The sequence below is a fragment of the Anas platyrhynchos genome, chromosome 20 (assembly GCF_047663525.1).
Source record: "Anas platyrhynchos isolate ZD024472 breed Pekin duck chromosome 20, IASCAAS_PekinDuck_T2T, whole genome shotgun sequence".
Taxonomy (NCBI): domain Eukaryota; kingdom Metazoa; phylum Chordata; class Aves; order Anseriformes; family Anatidae; genus Anas; species Anas platyrhynchos.
In genome coordinates, this window is record NC_092606.1 from 9,173,186 (window position 1) to 9,197,420 (window position 24,235).

General features: G+C 47.8%; 1 long non-coding RNA gene across 4 annotated transcripts in view; it reads left to right on the forward strand.

The window, feature by feature from the left end:
- LOC106016501 (uncharacterized) overlaps window positions 1–24,235 on the forward strand; it is a 331,834-nt gene that overhangs the window by 208,963 nt on the left and 98,636 nt on the right. For all 4 annotated transcript variants that reach the window (XR_011804222.1, XR_011804223.1, XR_011804224.1 and 1 more), the window contains one exon: window positions 11,459–11,564. This is a non-coding gene — a long non-coding RNA (uncharacterized lncRNA). The remainder of the gene's footprint in view (window positions 1–11,458; window positions 11,565–24,235) is intronic.

Sequence of the window (24,235 nt, forward strand, 5' to 3'; positions counted from 1 at the left end):
CATCTCATAAATGGTCTGAGACAAGTCCTTCTCTAGCCATTACTGGGACACAGTGGAGAGCTTTCCATCATCATTGATTGGGAGAGGACAGTAACTCTGCGTGCCTCTCCTACTCACCTGCTCTCCTGGATTCACACCTCTAGCAGAGGATTGGAATGAATATGAAGAGAAGGAGCAAATCCGTGTGGGCTGTTTAGTTTGCAGGTCTTGATTCAGTTGGTGATGCACCTCCCTTACCAGCCCTTTTCCCACCAAACCCAAATGAGTGACCAAACTAAGCAGTTCATTTGCTAGCAATATGAGCACTTAAAATGTGTTAGATTCTGCAGAATGCTGAGATCGTGATGTCTTTGGTATTATTTCTTGTTGCTATCACTGCTGCTCTGAAAGATGTGTGGTCTAGGCTAGGAGTTGTTTTCAGTGGTATAATATTTGGCTACCTGTTAGTAGCAGTTCATAACAATTATGTAAAAAGTATATTTGAGAGGTGAGTGAACAGGTTCCTTAACTGGAGGTTGTGGATGTTTGTGCTTCTGGTTCACAGTACCTGGAGGAAGGAGTTTGCTGGGATGGACTTGGGTGAGCATTGCTCATCAGTGAGAAGAGCCAGGAACACTTTGAGGTGCACTTGGTTACAGAGCTAGGGCAAAGCTTGGAAATAGGTAGTGCTGAAACCTGAATCTTCCCTGGCTGTCCTCCCTGTGAGCCCCTTATCACTTCAGCCCACGGGTTTAATGCAGAGCAGAGGCAGTACGGCACCTGGACTGGATTTACGATGGAAGTGGGGCAAGCTGTCATTCAGAATGAAGGCTCAAAAGCTGACATCTGAGGTTCTCTTAATCAGGAAAAAAGTGGCTTCTCAATTAAGAAGCTCAACTTACAGTCAAATAAGGTTTGCACAGAACACTGAGTTTTTGTTAACTGCAGAAGTACAGCTTTGGGGCCTGCTGAATACCCTCTGCTCCCATTGCAAGAATTCTCCACACTTTGCAGACTTGCAGCCTAGTGGAACAACAGTTAAAATGAACTTTATTCATACAGAAAACAAATAAGCCTTTTTTTTTTTTTTCCTTAGCAACTTGACAGGCTGCAGATTTATTCACCTTGTCTAGACATAGGGGCTTCGGTTCCCTGCTGATGCTCGTGAGCCACCCCAAATGCTGCAGAACATAAATACTTTCTCTGCCATGGGACAGGGGATGTTTGTTTCGAGGTTTTAGTGACCTGAGCTGTTTGCGTTCCTGTTGTAAGATCCCATCCAAATGGTATGATCTGAGAGCAGAAGAATGCAGATCTGATTCAGATTCTGAGCTGATGTAAACTGGAGTAACTCTGCTGTCCTCAGTGGAGATGTGAGCTCTGCAGCTGGGAGTCTGACCAGGTCAGGCCCTGCAATTTTCTCAACTAATTTTGTGGGGTCCTTATAGCCCATCCATCTTGTCTGAAACAGGCACAGCAAGTTCAGAAGGCACTGGAGGCACATCATGGTTTCTCTCAGAAACAGCGTTTGAGTATGGCAGAGTGACGACGGATGGCGTAAGCAAGAGCATGGTTTAATGCTCCTGGGGAACTAAATCTTGTCTGATGGAGTCTGGCACTTCTGCTGCGGACAAATGCTTTCATTTTTATCCTCCTTTATTTATACTGCTGTAAAGTTCAGAGCTTTCCCTGGCCAGAATTTAGGTTTTGTACGTGTAGCTGTTTTTATAGGGAGTGAACTGATTCATCCAGAATGGAAGCACTCAACCTCTGGGGCTAAACTGCCCTCCATTCCCTACGTGCAAGCTTCCCTTACACTCTGCTGATCAGCATGGGTGGATTAACAGATGCTCCAGGCTAGAGCTCCACATGATAGGCAGGCTGCAGATTCCCCAAAGACCTAGCTATATTGCTAGGTGACCATAACTAATACTCTTGTTCTTGCAATAGGTCTCACAGGGGAAAGCATGGCACAGGAGGTCTGGACGTCAGAGAACACAGCAGCACTGCGCTGTCAGCCTGTTCCCTTGGTTTTAGATTGCAGCTAGAGATATCTTAATGGGTTTGTTTGAATGTATTAACAAGGCAGGATATTCTTTCTGCTTGCTTTTATGGAGACTGTAAAAGAGAGCACATAAATGGTGAGTGTACAGGCAAGCATACAAAATGTTTAGACTAAGCAGAGGCTGGATGGGCTATAACATCCATCTGATGCCCCCGAAGAATAATGTTCACTTGCATGGCAGTGACATTTAGAGGGTCACACCATCATTTATTTGGTATATGCACATCTGTCCAGTGTGTCCGACTCTGTCCAGGCTCTGGTTCGCTGAGCTGACAGTCGTACTGCTGAACAGATAAAGCACTATGCTCCCCGTTTTTGCAGGAGGGGAATTGGAGTTCACAGATACTTAATTTCCTGCCCAAGGTTATACGGAAAGATAGTCTCAGGACCAGAACTGAACGCAGGCCTTGGATTCCCAAAGCTGTGCTTTAAAGAGAATGGACATATGGTTAAAATGGTAGACATAATAATAATCAGGCTGGACGCAGCCTCCCAGGTCTTAGGTGGTGCTGAGCAGAATCCGAGAAGTGCCTGGGAGAGCGGAGGAGACCCGGGAGACCCAGGTGAGGTTTGTTGAGCCCAGCAGCCAGCTCGGTAGTTCTTGCACCGTCATCCTGGGGATTTTCCTGAGAAAATACAGCACGAATCTGCCCGGCCCTAACCGATCCTTCCAGCAGCGCTCCTTCTGCTCCTGAGATTATATTACTTTTATGGGTGCCCTGGTGTGCTTTCAGCTAGGAAAGACAGCATGCTGCTCACAACTAAAATGTCTCTTCAGGCACCCTATTAACATTTTGGTGTATTGGGTTGCAAGCAAAATACTGCTGCCGCAGTGAGCCTGCGACTGAAAATCGCCCACCCAGGCACAGGAAGGAGGTTCGGAAATGGTTTGTGTTTTGGGGAGACTCCACCTCTAGGCAGCTTTTAAAATAGCAGCGCTCTGCTCAGCCTGGAGGAGCAAGGGCTGGCATCTCGCCATGCTGGGATCCCCTCCGACCTGGTCTGGCTGCCCCATTCCTTCCTCTCACAGCCACCGGCAGCTGGGTTGATTGGAAAGCATCTGAAGGGAGTTCTTAGTTTTGTTGCGTGCTGTCTGGAGAGGGAACGTCTGCTTGCTGGCAAGGAAATGGTGGGATTTGATGTGCGGCATGGGAGAGACCCTCTGGCCTTCTCCATGACCTGCTGGGTCCTTCCGCTTGGAGAAGGGGAACTGGTGTGGGGGGTGCACGGGGCAGGTGTGAGGTGGCAGAACAAAAAGGATCAGGGAGAGATAATGGGGGATAACCAGATATGTAATCTTACGTAGAAATGTGTGCATCATTTGTGGGGTGAGGGGCAAGGAAGGCTGCAAGAAGCTCCATAGGCCAGAGCTGCTATCTTCTGACTGCTCCAAATCCACGTGGCTGGTTCCCCCGTATGTGCTGAGCAGTGACGTGTTGTTCCAGGCAATGCCTCAGATCACTTTCTTATAGCCTTTCTTTTGGCCCAAGTGAAGTGTGCATGGAGGAGCAAGAGACCTTTGTCTTCAGGAGCCCCCCTTCAGCCTCGTCCATGCCAGCTGTATGGATTTATCAATTATTGGCTAAGCTAAGCTACCTTTCCTTCAAGAAGCCATTACTGAAACATCCTCTTTTGTGATGTGGTCTGGAGGTTTGTTGTTAGATTTTGCTCTGAAGGCATTAGGGGTTTGGGTGGTTCTTTCTTTTGAGACATGGCTTTCCTGCTCGCCCAAGAGCTTAGAGGCAAATGAAGGCTTCCAAATCAAAACACACTTTCAGTACTAGCTGCAAGCAAAAGGAGAGTTTTGCCTATAGGTAGAGTCTAGATGAAGACGGAATTTGATGGCTAAATTTGCATAAGGAATTTAAGGGAAACTAATAGATTTTTTTCTATAAACACTTTTTTGAGGAGCTAAAGATTTACATCATTCTTTAGAATGAACACTGTTATACTGAAAATTCAACTTTCAGTTTATTTTTCCTCCAGAAGATCAAAAGAAATGCATGAGGGTTTTTCTTTTATGTTTGTTTGAGAGTCAGAGGGCAAACCCCATTGCTAATATGGAAGAGGGCCCTGTTGGCTTTGAATTTGTTCTGGTGCCTCAGCAGGCAGAAAGTGGGAGCCCGACGTTATTGCAGGTTGTGGTAATTCATCCTTGTAGCTCTGAAGGTGACTGTGTCAGCAGAGATTGTGGCTATCATGAATATGCATAGCAATAGATGATATCTGTTCCAAGTAGCTAATAGTCAAGGTCAAGATGTCAGCTATGTAAAATAAATAAAATTAAATTAAAAACCATTTTAAAGGACCAGAAAAGCACCTTGCTCCTGTTCTTGCCAAAGGAGGCACAGAGAAGGAGCAAACCTTAGAGGATAACACGTCTCTGGGTGCAGTATCCTCTAGGATAACACCAGCCTTGCTCTGGGATGGTATGGGAGCTCCCCATATAGCTGGTGTCACCACCTGCCGTCCCGTGGTATCCCTGCCTGCATCCTGCAGGATCTGCTGCAGCTCTCTTCAGGTTCGTTTGGGTGTTTGTCTTCGATCCTAAGATCACCGTGTTCATTTGGCCTTACGTGTGGGGTGTTGGGGAGCCATGGCGAGGAGCCTTCACTAACGGGGGCTTCCCATGGTGCAAGTGCAGGCAGCCCCCTTGCTGTGCAGTGAGGTTCCTGGAGGGCAGCGTGGGGCCTTCCTGGCACTTGGACCTGGGAGGGAGCGGAGCGATGAGGAATGCTGCTGGTGGGATCTGGCAGCCCCCTGGGAAGGCTGGCATCAACTCTGTGTGCAGGGAATGAAGTAAAGAGCCTCCAGGGTGCGGGCTGCCAACCACAGAGCAACCAGCTCCATTCTCTGCCACTGAAAAAAACACATTTCCTGTCCCATTACCAGAAAATTCGGGCTAAAGAGGCCATAGCTCTGTGGGAAAAGCCTTTAATATTGAGAAGCTGAAAGCATGGAGAATTCCTCTGGAAATCTAATGTGGGCAAATTCCCATAATGATATGCAGTTATTTTTGCAAGGAAGTAGGCTGATTGGTTTTTTTCCTGCTGATTTTCCAAGGGACTGCGCCTCTGTTCTGGAGAACTATTGTATCTCCCAGTGAGCTTTATCTGAAAGGACATGAGAAACACTCATAATGAGAATTAATAAGTTTCTGCTGATTAGTAAGAGATACTCAGTACTTGTCGAACACAGTGGAATTAGTAACAAGTTAATCCATCAAATCTGAGGTGAGCACCACTAGCTGACTCTTCCAGGTGGGGACACAGGAAGATTAAGAATAATTTGCCGAAGGCCATGGAACAAGACAGGAGCAGAGCAAGGATTTTCATGTAGGAGGCAGAGGATCCTCAAAATACTTCCACTTGCTGTAAAACAGGAGTAATTCATGGCTAGTTATGACAGATCTGCAGTGGTGCAGAGACACAGATGAGAGCCATCATCACAGTTCTGGCTTGGGAGCTGTTGTTTGAGCTGTAGCATGCCATGATTTAGGCTGTAGGGACTGTGATTTGGGCATTTAAGTGCAGCTCCCAGGTCTGTGCTGTGTCGTGGCTGACAGCAGGATGGTGCTGGGCCACCTTGTCCTCTGGGCAGGCCCTGCTGCCATCACACCCCAGCTCACTGAGCTGTTCCTTCGTCACGTCTCGGGGCTCTCGGTCCGGTGTCAGTATGCAACTCACAGCATTAGCAGCCTGACCGAGGCCCTCAGGTGTGTGTGTCTTTCGTAGGTATTTCAGAGCTCCTCTGCAACTGATTTCCAAGGGTGTTAGGTGCTCAAGTGCCTATTGAGAACATGAGGCTATGCCTCTTTTTTCCTCATATGTGAAATGGAAGTAAGAGCACTTCATCACACTCCTGTGTGCAGGCTGCATTAAAGACATCAAATGCTACAGGAATAAAGGGCAATAAATAACAACTTTGGCTTTTTGTTATGACACCAGCAGGGACCAGCAGCGGCAACTGGCTCTGTGTTTCAGATGTCCCCTGGGGTCAGGGTTTCTGGCTTACTTCCAGTTTTTAACAATTATTTGGTCAGTTTTACCTGTCTGGCCTTTTGTGTGTTTGATGGGAAACACAGAGGACTCCTGCTCTCCTTTTGATGTGAGCGTATGGGTAAGCTGTGTTTGATCAATGCAGCATCGCTGAGCACACACTTCTGCCCTTTTAAACCAAATCCAAAAACTTGTGTTACTCCACACTGTTATTGTGCTCACGTATTGTCTAAGTGAGGAATAGAAGTAAAGCTTTTCAGTTCTTGTATTTACTCTTTCTTGGTGAAGAATAGCAGGCGTCCTTTGGCTGTGCATGGTTTGAGGCAGCCTCAGACTGGATATGCAGCCAGGAATCACAAAGAGCGTGCAAAACAATTTTAATACAATGACATGATAAAATAAAATGGCTAGTTAGAGGGCAAACCACGTCAACAAATACAGGTGAAGTCAGAACAGTCCCCCTGTTGTTGGAAAGTTTTGGTTTCCTTGCAGAGATGTAAATGCTCCTACTCGTGTTACAGTAAGACCCAGAACAATTGCCTGCTGTGCTAGGAGTGTGTGCAGACAGCCAGGGGAATTCCTGCCTGTAACCACAGCAAAGGGAACAACCCCGGGCATGGGGCTTCAGCTGGGGAGACTGGTCCCTGTGTGTTTCTGAGGAAGCTCTGGCACTGTGCTGGGACTGCCTGACCCGCCAGCATTGCAACGAGGGAGCACGGAAGAGCATCTCACAAGAAAAGGATCACAAAACCATCTCTGTCCCCTGGCAAATCTGCTCTGGACACCCACTTCATATCACAGGGATGAAAATTTCCAAAAATGGAAGATAGCAGAATGGGTAGAAAGGAGGAAAAAAAAAAAAAAACATTACTGTCAAAGCAGAGCTGGTATTTGCATTTGGAATTTAGTCTCACAACTGGCTCTTGGAGGTAATGGGTTACCTGAATCAAAACCCTATTGAGAACAGAAATTGTTTTTAATTATAATGCAGAGTGGACTGAATGGCTTGAAGGAGGTGCCCTTTTACTTCTTGTCTGCTGGAAGCAAAGCGGAATTCCGGGTGGCATCTCTATAAATATTGTGGTTTGCAGTAATGACATGAAGCTGTTAGGAGGTTTCTTCCATTCAAGAGCAGCAGCTATCGGTCTCCATTTGGCACTGCCTCACCTGCAGCTCTCAACTCACTTCACCCCCTCCCTGCCTGCTTGCTTTCCTCGGGGGGAGATTCTTCATGACACTCGAAATAGCTGAATGGTATTTAACACCTATGCGAGGTGTACTAAGGAGATGCAGGACCAAGAAAAAGGAATTGCTGAGAGACAGAAAACAAACCAGGTTTAGTACCAGTGGTAAAGGTTGTGACCCTTTGAAGATGTTCATAAGTTGAAATGCTGAAAATGTCCATTTTCTGAGCAAGGAAACAAATGTTTCATCACCAGTGGAGCAAGGACCTTCAGATCCTTACAGGAGATGTTCCAGCTTTCTGGGAAGACCTACTCCCTTATTGAGGGATTCCTCTTTTGGCTGTGGGAATGCAGGCACAGCCAGCCCAGATCCCAAGGGCGATGTATTGGTCAGTGGTCACCAGTGCCAAAACCACACAAGCTGAACTCAGCATGACCACACAGTCCTGTTCAGCAAGACTTGAAAAGCAGCATGGAGTCAGAGAAAGTACATCTTGTGACAGGAGTGGTTCTTCCTAGCCAGGCTGTGGCAGATGATGAGTTCCTACTGTTTTTTCTCCCCTAGACCAAGCAGATGTGGAGAGGACTGCCACGTCCAACTTCCCCCCCTCTCCTGGGGGTTGACCAGCGGGCAGCATTGCTGTTGCCTGAAGACTTGGTGCCATTCGAGGCATCCTGCCTGGCTCCCAGCTATTACTTCTGAGGATGCAGGTCTCTCTAGGATATGTCACATCCATCAAGTCCTTGCACGTGGTTGGGACCCTTGCAATGTCAGAACCGAGACTAGATGCGTTCTTCAGGATCTCACAGCCCTGCCTTTGTATAGTTAATCATTTCCACCCTCACCTTGTCAGCTCCTATGATTTTGTGACCCCATTGTGCTTGTACCGTGGAGGTCTACCTGAAATCTTTGCTGACTAAATGCTTAGAAGACGAATCTGCAGTCTGAGCACACTGAGGTGTTTGGGAGAGTCAGGTTTTATCTGCCACCAAAGACAAGAGGAACCTAGGACAAGGATTGGGGTCCTGGCACAGGGATGTAGAAGCTGCTGTCCTGGAATAACGACGGGAAGGAGTTCACTCCATGTGCAGCTCAGAGTATTTTGTGTTCTTTCATAACTATGTGCAGCAAATGAAACATTTCATCAAGTTATTTTAATCCATTAGCAATGGATTTCAGGAAAACACCAGTAATGTATGTAACGTGCACCCAGGAGAAACAACAAATGGTTGGTTAGAGAATTTAGATTTTAATTAAGTAGATAACGTATGCTTGCATTTAGTCTTATAAATGAAAATGTATTCACTGTAGAGTAGCTGGGTTCTATTAGGTCTCCCTGAACATAAAGAGAAGGGTTGATTATTACTGATTACTGAACTATTAGAGGGTTGTGCCTTGAGCTGCTTGATTGTAGCTCTGTTTGCTTCTGTTGCTAAAAGGGCTCTTGTCTGCTACCCAGATGTGTGTGAAATAGGCAGCGTTTGGACTCAATTTGAAAATTAATTCTAGGTTACAAACCTCAGCAAATGATACAAATAATAGTGCTGGTTACTTCTCTCTGGTCATAACAGCAGGTTTTCATGGCTCGTGGAGGCTTGTAGCAGGGATGCTGCACATCACTCCCACTCCCAAGAGGCCAAGGTGAATATGCTGCTAAAAGGAGGGGTCACTGCAAGAAAAGAGCTCTTGGAAGTGAAAAGCAGACTCGGAGTTCTCCCAGGGTATTCCTGTGCTCTGTGATGTCTCCTTTGCATGGCAACATCAAAAGATTACAAGCTATGCAATACATCTATAGAACTGCTTTATCTCTGGATGCCTTGTGAATGTTAATTTGATAAGCCCAGCAACGTCTTAGGAGGTATCCAAACATTACAGTGATTTAGCAGTAGGGAGACTGAGGCACAGGGTTGTTAAGTGATTTACCTTTGAAGAAAGCTATGGGAGATCCCATCATAGGATGCAAATCTCCTGCCTCCAGCCACCAGCTCTGCCTCTAGTGTGCTATTAATCCATGCCCTTGTATGCACCAGCATGCAACCAAATGTTGTTCTCTCTATTTCCGAGGCCAGTGATGATGCATTAAATAAAATGCAAGATTTTGGGAGCTACCGTGATACACAGGGCCCAGGTTTCAGAGCTGCCCTGGCCACTTTTCTTAAATAAAATAGATCTTATTTTTCTAGTTCAGTGTAGTTTAGCCAGACTACAACTTCTAGACCAAAGCTTTCTGTTTACATGCACGTTGTTATCCCTTCCTGAGCTCTTCTCATTTATCCTCATCATCTCAAATGGCATTCAGAGTTCTGCCTTTGCCATACTTCTCCAACCGCCCAAGGGGCATCTCAGGTCCTGCCATCACCTTGAAGGATGCAGTTACCCCAGAAAATGCATTACCAAAACTGTTATCTCAAGCAACAAACCACACATATTCAGAGAGATTCGTCTTCCAAAGAAAGCTTGTTCACGTTCTGTTTGATGGCAAAACCTGAAGGAACTGACCATGGAAAAGTGGAAATAGTCCAAGACTTCTTGTGTCTGTGGTTCTGGCACTGTCTGAATATCCAGAGGAATGACTTTTTAACAATTTCCATTAATGAAGGGCAAACTTCTTAAACTACTTCCATTTTTGATGGAACTCCGTTAACTTATGTATGTTTCAGTGAATTTACTCTTTGGAGATTAATGATGTATTTGGAGCTCCAGCTATTTATAAGGGACTTAAAGAGCTCCGTCTGCTCACTTGCTCTGTAACAGGCTTACTGGGTGCGTGAAGCGTTGACACCCCACCTCTCGGTGAGGATCGAGGCTGCAGTCAACAGAGCTGTGTGGCTTCTTGGCATCTCCAAAACTGGGGATATTCACTGCTGGGTGTGTATATGGGGCTGAGTAAATCTAGTCCGATGGATGTTCAGTAGACATTTGCATCCTGTGATGATGACTTCTCAGGAAAATGAATACATGTAAGGAGCTCTGGAAAAGATTTTTGCCTTCTCTCGTCTGTTCTTGCTGAGTATGTAGGTAAGAGCACAGCTGACCTCTGAGCTCTTCATTCCGCACGTTTCACCTTCTCTTGCATTTTTGCTTCCTGGCAGGGAAAAAAAGTGAAAGATTTGGGGGAATTTTTGCCTTTGTGTATTTAGGACGGTGTGGGGAGCGACTGAAATTGTTAAAAGGCTGATAGTCTTGTGAGGGCCGGCCTTTCACGAGGGAAAGGAAAACATTGTGCAGGACAAAGGCAGCGGCTGAGCCTCTAGCTGAGCGGAGAACAAAGCCTCCGCTCCTGTTACGGCGTGGCTGCGCCAGGCACCATCCCTTAATAAAGTGATATAATGCCTGGCACGGACAAAAACCCAGCGGAGTGCCCGCGGTCCCTCCCGAAGGCAGCGGTGCTGCGGCTGCATTGTCCGTGAGGAGCAGGCTGTGGGGTGCTGGCAGGCCGGGCCTTCTGCAGCGAGGTGCCTCGGTAATAACCCACGTGCTAGCTTGCAGCCATTCACCGTGATGATAATGGGGTGTATTATTCAGGCTTTTTAGCTTCTTGTAACAATGAAACCTTCCTCCTACCCTTCTCTTTCCTTCAATGCTGGCCCGTGTGTCCAATCCACTTAAATAAGCCAGGAAAGTAACCATTAATGTCAAAGTTCTGTAATTAAATGCTAACTGACTCACCGCTCACTCTTGGAACATTGTACTGTAATTTTTAAAGAATATCCAAGTTGACATTAGACTTTTTAAACAGATTAATTAGTCACATTTCATTTTAAGTGGCGCTGACTTAATAGATACTGCCAATATACAGTATGTATTTACTTAAAGCCATTATAACATAATATTTACAGGATACTTAACGTGTATTAATTACTGTATAATGAACCTCGTGACTACAATATCACCATTCTTGCGTGGCTGTAAAAGTTTTATCTTGTGAGGGGGGAGGGAAATTAAAATAAATTGCATGCACATTGAATACTTATTTTTAATAGGAAACGTGCAAATTATAAGAAAATGTAAAACAGGGGCCCCAGTAAATCACAAACAGCTAACAAATGCTCTGAGACATGCTATAATGTTTTTATGAGCGTGTTTTACAACCCATTCATTACGCTGTCTGTCCTTCTGAAAGCTGGTTATTAGGCTGACTGTGCAAAGTAACATGTGCATATCTGTGCAACTAGCCATGAAATCACAACTAAGTTGATCACTTTTATTTTCCCTTTTTGTCCTGGATGAGGTCCTGAAATCCTTGCCCCGGTACGGCGGCTCCACGACGCGTGGCAGCGCAGTTTGTGCCTTGCAGCAGAGGTGGTGCCAGGGAGCAGCGTGGAGCTGGTGCAGAGGTATGTGCTCCTGTAGACCTCATATGCCTGGCTCGGTCTTTTCTTCCTGGGGACAAAAAACGGTGGCTGGTGCAGACAGGGCTGAACCGTAGCCTCAGGTGCTCCTCAGATCTCCCGTGCCTGTGTTTCGGTGCAATCCACCCTGGGAGCTGCTGCAGCTGAAGGGTTTCTGTGGCTTGCTGCTGCAGAGGGGATGGGAGCCTGCGAGGTGGCTCAGCCTGGCAGGAGTGTCCGCATGGGACCTGCCTGCTGGAAATGACGATAATATCATTGCTCAAGGCAAGGGGTCACTTGAGTTTGTCAGCTGAGAGGGAATATTTGCTCTGCGCTGCGTGTCAGCCGTCTGGGGGATGGCTGCAGGTTGGGCTGTCTGTCAGGGAGAGGTTAAAGGTGTGCTTAAACTTGGATGCTGGAGGAAATAAATGCTCAAGGACCTCTCTGACTGCTCCTTTTTCATTATGTGTCTGATGTGCAAAATAATGGAAGCAGATAACCCTAGAGACCCTGCTGTCGACCCCGCAGACTCTTGTAAAGTGAGCACACAACACGCCGTAATAGGCACAAAGGGAAAAGCACAGGCGTTTGACAGCCAAGTAACGCTGGCGTTCTGTAATTTCCCTTCCACTGCGACATTACAAACAGCTTCATATTCAAATGGCTGCCTGTCTATGATTGTCCAATTATTCACTGCATTCTTTCTTTGATGGCACAGATGTTCTCAATTTCTTGTAGTAGTTTTTTCATCTAAAAAGTCGTTCCGCCTCAGAAATGCAAAATTCTCCACAGTTCACCAGGTTCTCTGATGGGTTTGCATAATTGGTCCTCAATTTGCCTATATTGTTTTGTAATAGAAAGCCTATGTTTAATTTCATTTTTGTAAACCTGTAGAAAGAGCAGAACATTCTGCCATTTAAGTCATTCTCCTCATTAGGATCCGAGCGGGTTGCGAACATTTAGGCTTGATTATAAGGCACAGATTGTGCTGAAAGGAACACATGCTTTCCTCTTCCATTGTTTTAAACACATTATGAGGCTGATCCAGCAAGATGTTAAACACGCTTGGCTCTCTTTGTACCTTTGTAAGAGGTGCTTAGCTCCTGGCAGGGCTAAGCTGGTAGTTTCCAGGTGTGCTGGCATGCCAGGGACGGCAGCCCAGGTCCATTGCAAGGAGGAATTGTTCAAATCATGGACGTGGGTGGCTGTATAATTTAATTGCTTGGGAAGGAACATTTTGATCATTTCTGAGTGATGGCTGGGAGGTTTTCAAGAAGGGGGTGTCACACTTCCCCAGTGGCTCAGTTTCCTTTTCTGTAATGGATGTCATCATAAACACACCTGCATGGATAAACTGTTTATCAGCATTTGTGAAAGAACTTGAACTTCTCCAAAGGGAGAGATTCATTTATATGTTGTTCGAAGATGGCATGGCAAGGTAGAGATGTGTGATACAAATGTCAGAAGTGCTACAGAGCTGAGAAAGGTGTTTCTAAAACTTCCTAGGAACAACAGCAGGAAAACCCTAGCAAAACCTTGTGCTGAACGCAGCTAATGGGGAGCTCTGGGGGTGAATCTTAGCAAATCAAATCCTGGGAAATAAAAACGGAAATTGTAAAAGATTAGAGATTTGCTAGTATAATTCAAAAGAGATAAAGGGATGACCCAGGGAATTACAGCTTCACAGCAATCCTACGTAAAAGGATTAGTTTAGGGCCCCAGCAGCCAAGATGAGAGGACCAGCAGCAAAGTTGTGCCGATTGCCCCAGCACTAGGTATTGTGGCACCCTTCACTGTCACACAGAAATACCCTAAGATTTGTTTTGTCCCCCTAGGCATTTAGTGCAGAGCCATAAAAGGTTATTGCAACAGCTACTGATGCCTCCCTTGCGTGCCCAGGAACGCAGAAGCGATGTGGAAGGCACCAGCAAAGGATACTGGTGTGGCCGTGCTGCATGCTGCTCAGCCAGGCTGCCCTAATTCTCCTAAAATGCTCGTTGCAGTATCCCAAAACAGCTTTAGAGAGGCTTCAGCTTCCTGCAGATGCTGAAGAAAATGTCAAGTGTGGTGCTCCCATTGCACGGCAAAGGTGGGACCTGGCAAAGCCTGAGCAAAACCTATCAGCATTTAATGCTGGCAGAAAAGCAGCCAGCCTTACCCTGTAAGGGCTAGTTCGGAGCATGCTGTGACACCAGCAGTGGGGACAGGTCTGTCCCAGTCTGGGAAGGGATCAGTCCCTTCTGGTGGGCAGTGCATGGGTGCTGGAGGGAGGCATCCTGCACCCGCTGCTGCCAGCACGTGTTCCTGAGCCAGGAGGGGCCGACTCCTACCCCCCTGATGTGCTAGGTGTAAATGAAACCCCAGGACAGCTTACCTGAAGGGAACCGGCTCTCGAGCATAGCAGACCTGGAAGAAAGCAGAGGAGGACCTCAGCGACATGAAATACCAAGGCTTGGGAGGTCTGTACATTTGTCTCCATCCTTGTTCCCTGTATCAGATAAACTGATGCCTCCAAAACACCCCCTGTGCTATCCATCTTAGAAGGCAGTCACGAATAGATTTACCCAGCTACATGCGTGTTCTCTGAGAAGATAACAACTGCCTCCCTCAGCCATATATCAAATGGCTGTGTTCTGGGATGGGAAGGCGCAGGCACTACCCAAATCTCTACATCAAAGCCCAGCAGATTTCCCCCTCGGCACTGGGATTTCCAGTCAAAGTTGCAGCGAACTGACAGTTGCTTTGTGTTAGATCTCAGGTGCACTGCCCAGACACAGAGCCAAAAAGCAGGCAAGCTGTCTTGTGGGTCAGGAGGATGAGTTGGTTCGCTGACAGCACGCGCTTCCTCTCACGCTATTATCGATATCAAAGCCCCATACTTCTTTTGTGTTAGTTTAAAAATGAAGGGCGATGCTGCTGCTTTGTTTCACTTTCTTCTACCTTTAAATAAAAAATTTCTTTTCCAAACCCATCTGCTCTTTGGAGAAGAAATTGGATATTTTCCAGTCCCTAGCGCAACGGATAGTTTTGTAGACCAGCTCATAGATATTCCGGCTTTGTCGTTGCAAAATGCTGGTTTGGGATCGGTTTTCCCCAGCACAGCCCCCTTCTGAGCTTGTGGAGAGCTGGAAAGAGCAGGGAATGCAAGTCTGTATTTCAGGGCTGAGAGGCAGTCTCACAAGGCAGAAGTGAGTCCCTGGCCCCCGAACCCATGGAGAAGTTGGTGGTAGTGTTAGAAGGCAGGTCCCCAGAAGACACCATCCCTAGAGAGCAGGTGGGATATTTTGGCTATCACAACAGCTTCTTTCTCCTCACTGGAAGCTTATCACCCCATGACGGGAAGCGTGGAGTGTGAGCCTCCTATCTCTGACAGCAGCCTCCTGTCTCTGAGCAGCTTGGCCAGGGCGAGCTTGGCAGAGCTGGGCTGTGGCTCTGTGGCTTCGTCCCTTTCCCTCTGCAGCATCATCCCCTTCCTGTGGCCAGGGCCCTGCTCCAACCTCCAGCCCCAGGGCAGCAGCCCCTGCCCAGGGCCCAGGCCGCTCTCTGCAGATGTTTCTGCTGGGACAAGGAGCGGCAGGAGCAGAGCTGGAGGGAGCCTCTTGCCCCATGACCTGTCTGCTCATAGCTGGCGGAGCTCAGCAGCCCCCACCTCGCTCAGCTAGCAGGGGCTTGTTAGCCAAATGTGACAGCTTAAGGTTTCCTTGCGAGCTGTGATGCCAATATCAAGGCAGGTTGGAGACTGGTTTACACTTACAGTCGTTTCCACTCAGCGTTCACGTCCCCAAGGGTAGAAAGATGACGGCAATTTTCCATCTGATGACGATCTTCAGCACCAGTCTCCAAAATGCCATCTGTAATTAAAATTTGTATTTATTTTCAAGGGTAATATTCCTTATTCTCTTGTTGACAATTGCTGCTTCGAGCTCCTAGGCTTAACTAAATGGGAGCAGTTTGTCTTTAAATGGCAAGTTTCCTCTTTCCCAAGTCACTGATCTGTGGCTACACTTAGGAATGGTGCAGTTTTTAATTGCACGATCCTTTTTTTTTTTTTTTTTTTTTATCCAGTGTTTTTCTAGGCCCCTTCAAAAACCAGCATTTACTAAAAATTCTGAGAGCTCAGGGGGGAAAAAAAATCCATTCACTCTATTATTCTTGTAGCAGACGCAGTCCAAAAGCCCTTTTCTGTGACAGTGTCAATAATTGTTTAATCCATGTAAAACAAGCAGCTCGCCACGCTCACTCCGTTGAGAAAACTGCAGCCTGTGTTCTCTGGCCATCAAAGACAACACAAAAACCTCCCGGGTGTGCGGTCACAGCTCCATGGCACTGCTGTGGCACCACGCGAACGGGACGGAGCCGCGTGCGCTGCACCACTGACTGCAGCGAGCGTGGCTGTCAGGCCTGATACAGCCACTGAGGCTTGATTATAGCCAATAACCAGCAGGAAAAACTAAGATGAGCGCGTTGTAGTGAATATTCTGGAGTGTTCGTTTAGGTGGCCGGGGAGGAATGCCGGCAGTAGGCACTGCGGGCGCACGTGCAGCGTGTTGGCAGACCCCGCTGCTCCTGGTAAGGTGAGCGGTGCTCAGCTGATGGATGGGTTTGTGCCAGCTGCCTGGCTTTGGATCAGGAATCACAGCTGCAGGGGGCTCAAGGTAAACAAGCACTAAGGCATCAAGAGATTTTTCCATGTGAGGTGGGTAGCCCAGCCTGGGCACGGCCAGCAATGTAGGAAGTTGGAGGGTGTTGGAGGCACCGCGGGCACAAGCGGCTCAGATATATGAACCGTAATTCAGCCCAACTAGAATCACAGAATCATTCAGGTAGGAAAAGACCTCTAAGATCCTCCAGTCCAACCTTTAAGCTTGTACTGACAAGTCCCCCACTAAGCCATGCTGCCAAGTTCTACACCTACGCGTTCCTTGAGGACCTCCAGGGATGGTGGCTCAGCCATGTCCCTGGGCAGCCTGTTCCAGTGCTGCACAACCCTTTTGGTAGGGAAATTTCTCTTAATATCTGACCTAAACCTCCCCTGGTGCAACTTGAGGCCATTTCCCCTCATCTTAAAACTTGACTGCTGTTCCTGCAGCCTGTGCAGGGCGGTACGTGAACACTTTTTGGACATGTGCGCGTGTCACCACGGGAAGCTGGGGCCTTGCCTGGTTTGAGTCCTTCCTTCCAGAGCTGCCTGGGTGTTTGTAGACTTTCTGGCAGAAAACTTTCCTTACCAAATCACTGGAGTTTGCATAGTAATTGCTATTAGAATGATTAGTTGATAGTATGAAATGAGTCCACAGGCAAAACTGTGATCTTGACCTGGGCTTTGGTGCAGGTCAGTGGATGTGGAGCTTGTGGAGCTTGCTGGGCAGCCTTCTGCCACGGTCCATGTACAGCATCAACTCCCAGCCCCTCCGAGGTGACTTGGGTCAGAAACCCAAGAAACCCTCTGCAACACCTTGGGGAGAGGGGGTCAGTGTGGCTGGAGGGAGCACTGCAGCTCCTGCAGCTCCTGCCCATGTGCGGGACTTTGCAGACCCGGGCTTTGGGCTTGCGGGACCCCATGGGGAGTGCCCTGTAGGGCAGTCATCCCAACAGATCAAATATCCTGTGTGCTACCTCTGCCTTTCCCTCTGCCGGGTGAAGCAGCCCCTGTGTGCACTGAAAGCTGCTCCGTGTTTTGGGGTAATCCTGGCACAATCTTCCCCGCAGCAGCGGGATGGGCGCGCTCGCCTTGGAGCTTGGTTTTGTTTCAGCAGTTGCCAGTCTCAGTCCCTCTGCTTTGGTTAACTGAGCAAACACCAGATGCAGGGAGACTTGGCCCATCTGGTTTAGGATTTTTTTTACAAACCCTAAGCTTTGCTCCCCAGCCTGATGTGGTTTGGGTTGGAAGACTGGCCAAACGCATGTATGGCCGTGTGGCTGCCAGCTGAGATGAGGGAACGGAGCAGCTGGGTTTCGCTTTGGCCTTCTTGAAGCCATGCTTCAGCAGATCAGAGCCTGTGAAGGGATAAAGCAGCACACGGCAGGCACGGTGGAATTACGTATCCTTGCTATTGTACCAGAAAGCCTGGGCAGTTGTGATTTGGGTGGCGCATGACCAGATCCAGTGCTCCCCACCCTGGAGCTGGCTGTTGAAATCCTTCAGAGGCACCCAGCGACCGTCGCATCCACACCACCAAGGGACAGCACGTGTTCTGCACAGGCTTTGTGGGGATGTGATGCTGATGTTTGCCCCGTTTCTGGTTCTGTCGCTGAGCCCTTGTGTAATCATGGCCAAATCACTTCACCCCCTGAGCCTGTTTTCCATTTGTAGCTGGGATTAGCAGTCCTTTCCTCTCCTATTCTGACTCTGGGCTCAGAATAAGAAATTACTCCTGTTTTGCATATAAACTGCATGCATTTTGCATGCAGTCAGGCCTTATCTTACACGAGATGTCTGATGTCTCAGATTATAAAGGATAAATACCAATAACCGTAAGGATGTATTTTCTTGAAGTCTCAGTGCATACTGATGTGCGTAACAGGGCTGCTCAACGCTTTCCAAAATTTCATTACAGTGGTTTCCAGTGGCTTCCAAACCTTTTCTTCTCTGTCTTACTGCACATTATGCACAATGTGGGGCACCAAGCATGAAAAATATGCAGCCTAAACTGAATTACCTTATTTCTTTTGATTTCATGTAGTCAGGAGATGCCACACTTCCAATTCAGGAGTAAATTAGAGCCTGCTTTCCTTTGTAAGTGTATCATGAGCTTTATTGTTTAATATTAAAGCTGCGTTGTGAAAAGTGGCCCATAAATGGCTAATAAAAGCCGAGTTTACAGCTTGTAAAGTGCATCAGGATTTTACCCTGGTTTGCCTAGGGAGATTTATGTTTGTGTTCACTGTCTGGGGTTTAAGAACTGACAGTATTTTTTCTTTTTGGAGCCATTAAAAATAATGGTGTGGGCAAACATCACTCCTGATTAACTATGTCGTATCATGGCCAGGTGTTGCCAGGAGGAAGAGCTCTCCAGTGCTGCTCCTTCGCTAGCGTCGGTCTGAGGATAGCACGGCCACGGAAGTGCTGCACAGGGCTCGCCGCAGGTTGTGGCACTGCAGAGAGCACTCTGCTTTTCTGCTCAGGAAAAAACAAAACAAAACAAAACAAAAAAAACACGTGAAAATATTCAGTGACTGGAAGCAGAAACTCATCAAACTCTTGTAACCACCAAAACCCTACGGTGTAAAATTCTCAAAATTTTTTTGCACTGTGACTTTGGGCTTTGGTGAGAGTTTGGACTACTCTGGGCATTCACAGCTTTTAATTTGTACAAGTCCAGTTCTCGGGCTCTGGTAAGGGCCTGTAGGATGCTCATTGTAAGTGAAGAAACACAGAAGGAATTGCCCTTGCAGATACGTTTGTGAGATTTTTTGAGTTAAATAACGGGACTTGTTGTTATACCCCAGATTGCTACCACACCCATTATATGCAGCAGCATGAAATGCCGTCGTATGGTGATTTACTTGGAACTAATGTCTGCTCTTTAATTACAAAATCTGCTTTAAGGTTTCTGTTTCCTTCTTTCCCTCTCTGAGACGCACGTAAAGTCGTGTAGGCACCAGCACGCAGCCTGAGCACATACGCCGCTAGCTCATAAGAGGTGACCCCATCCACTGTCTTTGCCCTCATAACAGTTCATTATATTGTCCAGCATTTTTGAGCCAGAGTAAGTGAGATTTATAGGTTGCCTGGGGATAATCATTTCAAGAAAAAAGATCAATGATATGCAAGCCAGTGGAGAAAGCAGCAAGTTCCAATAGCTGCCTTGTTAGAAGGCATCAAACATCTTCATAAACTATTTAAAGGTAGAAATGATCATTAACCTTTGCTGTAGCCAATTACATTCACAACAGTGGATGCCATTTAACATGAATCAGGGTGACACCCACTTCGGGCATGCAGGAGTGCAGAAGTGCAGGCGCTTCCGAGTTGTTTGTACACCGGGTCTGTCCCAGAGGAGATGCTGGATGAGCAAGCCGAACAAACAGAGGCTCACTGCTCCCTGTAAACGGGTGCTCTGGTCTTCCTTTGCCTTGGCTTGCAGCTGTATGGCTTCACAGCCACCTTGGATGAACAGCCATGGATTTCTTTTCTACCTCCCTTAGTTAATTATTACTATTTTTAATATGGTGTTAAAGCCTTTCATTCTTCCTACGGGAGAAACCGTGACCCAGATTCTCCATGCAGAGGTGGGAGAAGAGCAGCCCGCTCGGGCTCGGCTTCTTTCCTTGAAGCCAGCTCGAGGAGCTGATGTCCCTGTCCCTGTCCCTGTCTGAGACCTGGCAGCTCTGCAGCATGTCCCGCTCTGCTGTAAGCAGTCGTGGCACTTACTGCTGCGTTCTGAGTGGGATCTGCTGCTGACAATTGCAATCCCGCCTCTTTCCCTCCCGGCCTCTCTGATGCTGAATCAATGACATTTTTCCTAAGCTGCCTACATTTGGTGTTTTACTGCCGACTGCATGTGGCCCTCTCATTTTAATTACTTCTGCTGTGTCTAGCGCTATATGCTCTATAATGTTTCAGAGACTGCTTGCAATTAAAATAAAAAATAAGTAATACATTACAGGTTACAACCCAGTCAATCTCCGTGCATTGTAATTCACAGCAGCTTTATATGCCAAGCTTTCCAAGTGGCTTGTAGCCCACGTCATAATAATGAAACCCTGAGACACAGAGGAAAAGCGAGGGAGGGATATTGTCTTCCTAGGTTCCTGACAGGCATCATTTCCTGATGGTTGCTTTATTTTTCCAGTTCCTTTGCTCTTGAAAGAAAATGTCAACATACTTAACTTTTCATCTCCTGGTTTCCAGGGGACGGAATGCAATCAGTCTGCTTGCTGGGGAGGGGCTGTGGTTGCACCGAGCGATCTCAGCTGTGCGTTACTGATGCTTGGGGCACTTTATCACACTGAGGCATTAGGAAGTTTTCTAACCACTCTAATGGGCTTTGGACCAGCTCAGGAGGGACTAATCAGATACACGTTAGAGTGTTCTGGCTTCACGTCAACAAAACACTTAAGCATGTGCTTAATTTTAAGCACTGCAATAGTTCTACCCATGGAAAACGCGGACAAAATGTCGTCCAGTCATCCTGCTGAGTAATCCTAACCATTATTTCTCATTGTTGGTTTTTTCTCAGTCCTTCTTTCTCCCCGCAAACTCTTTGAGGCAGCCTCAAGAAGAGAACATAGAAAAGCTGAAAGGAAACAACTCATGCAGGGAAGCACAAGCAACACAGGGAATTTTTGTTTAGAAATCCAAGCAGCAGATTTCCATTATTGTAAATCTGGCTGAATTCACTTGTGACAATATACAACATTTAATTTACATGTAAAGTGACAAATTAAAATCCGAAATTCCCCGTGTTATTCTCTGAATGGAATGCAACGTGACAGACTGAAAAATGCCTCGGCTCTGCCCCAGTGGCACTGCAGGTCTGGCTGTGCTGCAGCTTTCCTGTGATGTGGCGGAGCCGCACGTCTGTATCTTAGATCATCCTTGTAGCCTTTCTTGGTGTCTTTTCTGGTTCTATTATCCCCTTTTCTGAAATGGGAAGGTCATGGCGACACATGGTATTGAAGACAGGCATGAGTGGTGGTATCTGCATTTCGTGGTAGCTGAAGGAAAGAGGTAAGCTTGTTCAGCAAAGAAACTCGTGTATGCTCTGGGTCTGCTGTGCTGTGTGGTGGAAACAACCACTTGGCACTACACCAGCGTGGACACTTTACACTGGTTGTAGAAGTTTCCCTGCTTCAGCGACTGTCAGCTCCGTGGTCGTGGTTCATTACCACCTCTGCTGCTCACCACCTGATTACTGCAGCCTCGGGAATCCTCTCATGCTGCAGCTGAAAAATAGCCAAAACATGGGTAATGCTTATAGCTGCACTACCCTCGAATCATCTTGCTTTTATGTTCTACAGTCTGCAGCGTGGCGGCACACGAGAATGCCCCATCACAGCTGTAGCAGTTTGCTCTTGACTGTGGCAAGTTCAGGGCACGGAAAGGTGCCACTGTTCATTTGTGGTAGCAGCAAACAGCATCAGCCCAGCTGACACTTGCATCCGTGAGCTCTTTCCTCTGTAGGAATTCACAAAACAATTGCTTAATCTTCTCTGACACTCTTTTGGTGTTTAAACAAAAACCTACTGGCTTGTTCCCGTTCCCAGATAATGTGATGTAGCGACCTGGAGAATTAAACTCCTGATGAACCCCTTTGTTTTAAGTGATTGCAACAGAGAGTAGTTTTAACTAGGCTAAATGAAACTTAAGTTTTCTGAATGATGCTGATGTCTTTTTTAAAGAGACACCAATAGCAGTTGCCTGCTGCCCTCGAAGGCAAGCCCCGATGAACTGCTCACAACGCAGAAAACCCAAGTGCTCTCTGCTGAACTGAAATCTGTCTTCTGGGGGCTGAGCTCCTATCCTGACCCTTGGCTCACTGCAGTCAGTAGATCTTCCCATGGCACGGGATGGGGCATCCTGAACATCTCCCCAGGAGCAGGAGGAACTGAGAAACCTCAGCGCTGCAGTCTTGGGGCTGTCATGGGCCAGGTGAGCCCTAGAAGAGAAAGAAGCCAACCCACGGAGCACAGATGAAGCTGCACATCTCAGTATACCTGGTTTTCCTGTATTCCTCAAGCCAGACTTTTCCAAAACGCTCAGGAGAAATCACTCAACATGCTAAGGAGCCATGTGGAGTTACGTTCCAGGCTGAGGACCCCCAAATTCCCCTGTAGACCAGGGCTGACACATTTGCTCTCTACCCAACTCTGTGCATAGAAATTTTGGATTTCTCAGGGCAGCAGTGACAGCAAGGGGCAGTTTGGTGTCAACTGTGTCTCAGGAGGGCAAACCCTCATCTCATGCTGAGGGCTTCAGAGCAGGAGGAGGTGAACAGGAGCCGCACCTCTCTGGTGACCTTAATGTTCAACTGTGCTTGCATTCACAAGCCCCAGGCTTCTGCTAAGCAACCCAAATGCTCCTCCCCAGGGCTGTATGTTGAGCAGTGCTCCCACCACAGCCATCTTGAACAGCAAATATGGTTTGGGGTTGCTTTGTTGGGTTGTATTGCTGCTGATATCAAACACCAGCACTAGGCACAGGGGGTGCTGCAGGGATGCTGAAGGAAGGATTCTGGAGGTAGCGTGCTCACAAAAAGACGGTGAATGCATTTTGAAGAAAAAAAAAAATAAATCTATTGCACAGCGCCTAGCTTGGAAATGATCTTCCAAAGCAGACAAGGTGGGAAGGGAGGAGTGGCAGTGCTGTAAGCGAGGGCATTTGAGCTCCTGTTCTGCATGCAGAAGTATTGATCCAGCAATGAAGAGCGATGCAGAGGTTGCTTCCCAGCATGAAGGACTGTGACCGTGCAGGCCAGGGACAGCATTTCAGGTGCACCGCACTGCCGGCAGCTCCAGGGGAGGTGGCTGCGGCCACCGAGGATGTGGGGCTGCACGACGTGGGGTGGGAGCAGCAGGAGCTCTGCCTTCACCCTCTGTGCTGCAGCTCCTGCTGGAGGCAGCAGTAAAATGCCATCGATCGCAGGTGGGAGAGAATCAGGCAAATGCCGAGGCCCTTTGGAAACCCTGCCAGTTCTCTCAGGACTCCTCCAGCATTGCTTTGTCAGAGGTTTCTGCTTCTCATTCCTCTCCATGCAGTCCTGGCAGGGCAGGTCTTCCAACAAGCTCTGCTGTCAGAGCCACAGCTTTTTAGAAGGAGCCCGTGGGCTGTTGGCATCCCTTGAGCCTTTTTCTTGCCGTGACCTCCCTCTGGTCTCCCCTCAGCCCTTCATCCCCCGTCCCCCCCCAGGGCTCACCCCGCTCCGACAATAACACCAGAAGCTGTGAGCTGGCAAAGTCACAGCAGGGAGATCAACCTCACACACACGGATCTGCATCAACAAAATCCCAAAGCGGCCACTACCCAAAAGATCCTGAAGCCCCCTGGTCCTGGGACAGGAATCCTGCCTCTTCCAGCTGCTCCCTGCAGGCTGGGGGCTTGCATGGACTCAGCACTGCCCACCCAGGTCTGCCCCACACCCTGACTGATGCCCGTGCTGCCTGCTCAGTGCTGAGGCATCCCGAGAGAAGGACGTTTCAATGGCAACATCCATTTATAAACTGAGGATGAGGAACAAGTCCTTGAAGCAGAGCTGGGGGAAGCTTCCTGGCAGGAGGAGAGGCAGAAGCCGAGCCAGCAGCAAGCTGCCCTGTGAGGCTGGGCTGGGCCTGTGATCCTGCCAACAATTGCTGTTAAAATCTGAGCTGGGATTCAGATTAGCATCCCAAGGGTTTATCTCTACTTAGGGATTTCCTCTGGGTGGAAAAGGACCTGGGTTTTATCTGCGTCACACAGAATTGCCTGCCTTGTATAGCAGGGATGTGTCTGGTTAAGATGGAGTTTGGGGTCGTGGAAGGGAGAGGTTAAGTGAGGAAGGAGCAGGGGTGAAAAAGAGCAAGAGACAACGCACAGCACTGCTGCCCAACGGGTGTAACAGCTGCCTTTCCAGATTGCATTCCAGTAGGAATTACTGCCCAGCACATGCTTCGTTTCCTCAGCAAGTTGGAGAGCCTGGATCCGGCCCTCCTGCATCAAGGGGCTACCGGAGAGCTGGAGGGGGAACGGCCCCATGTGA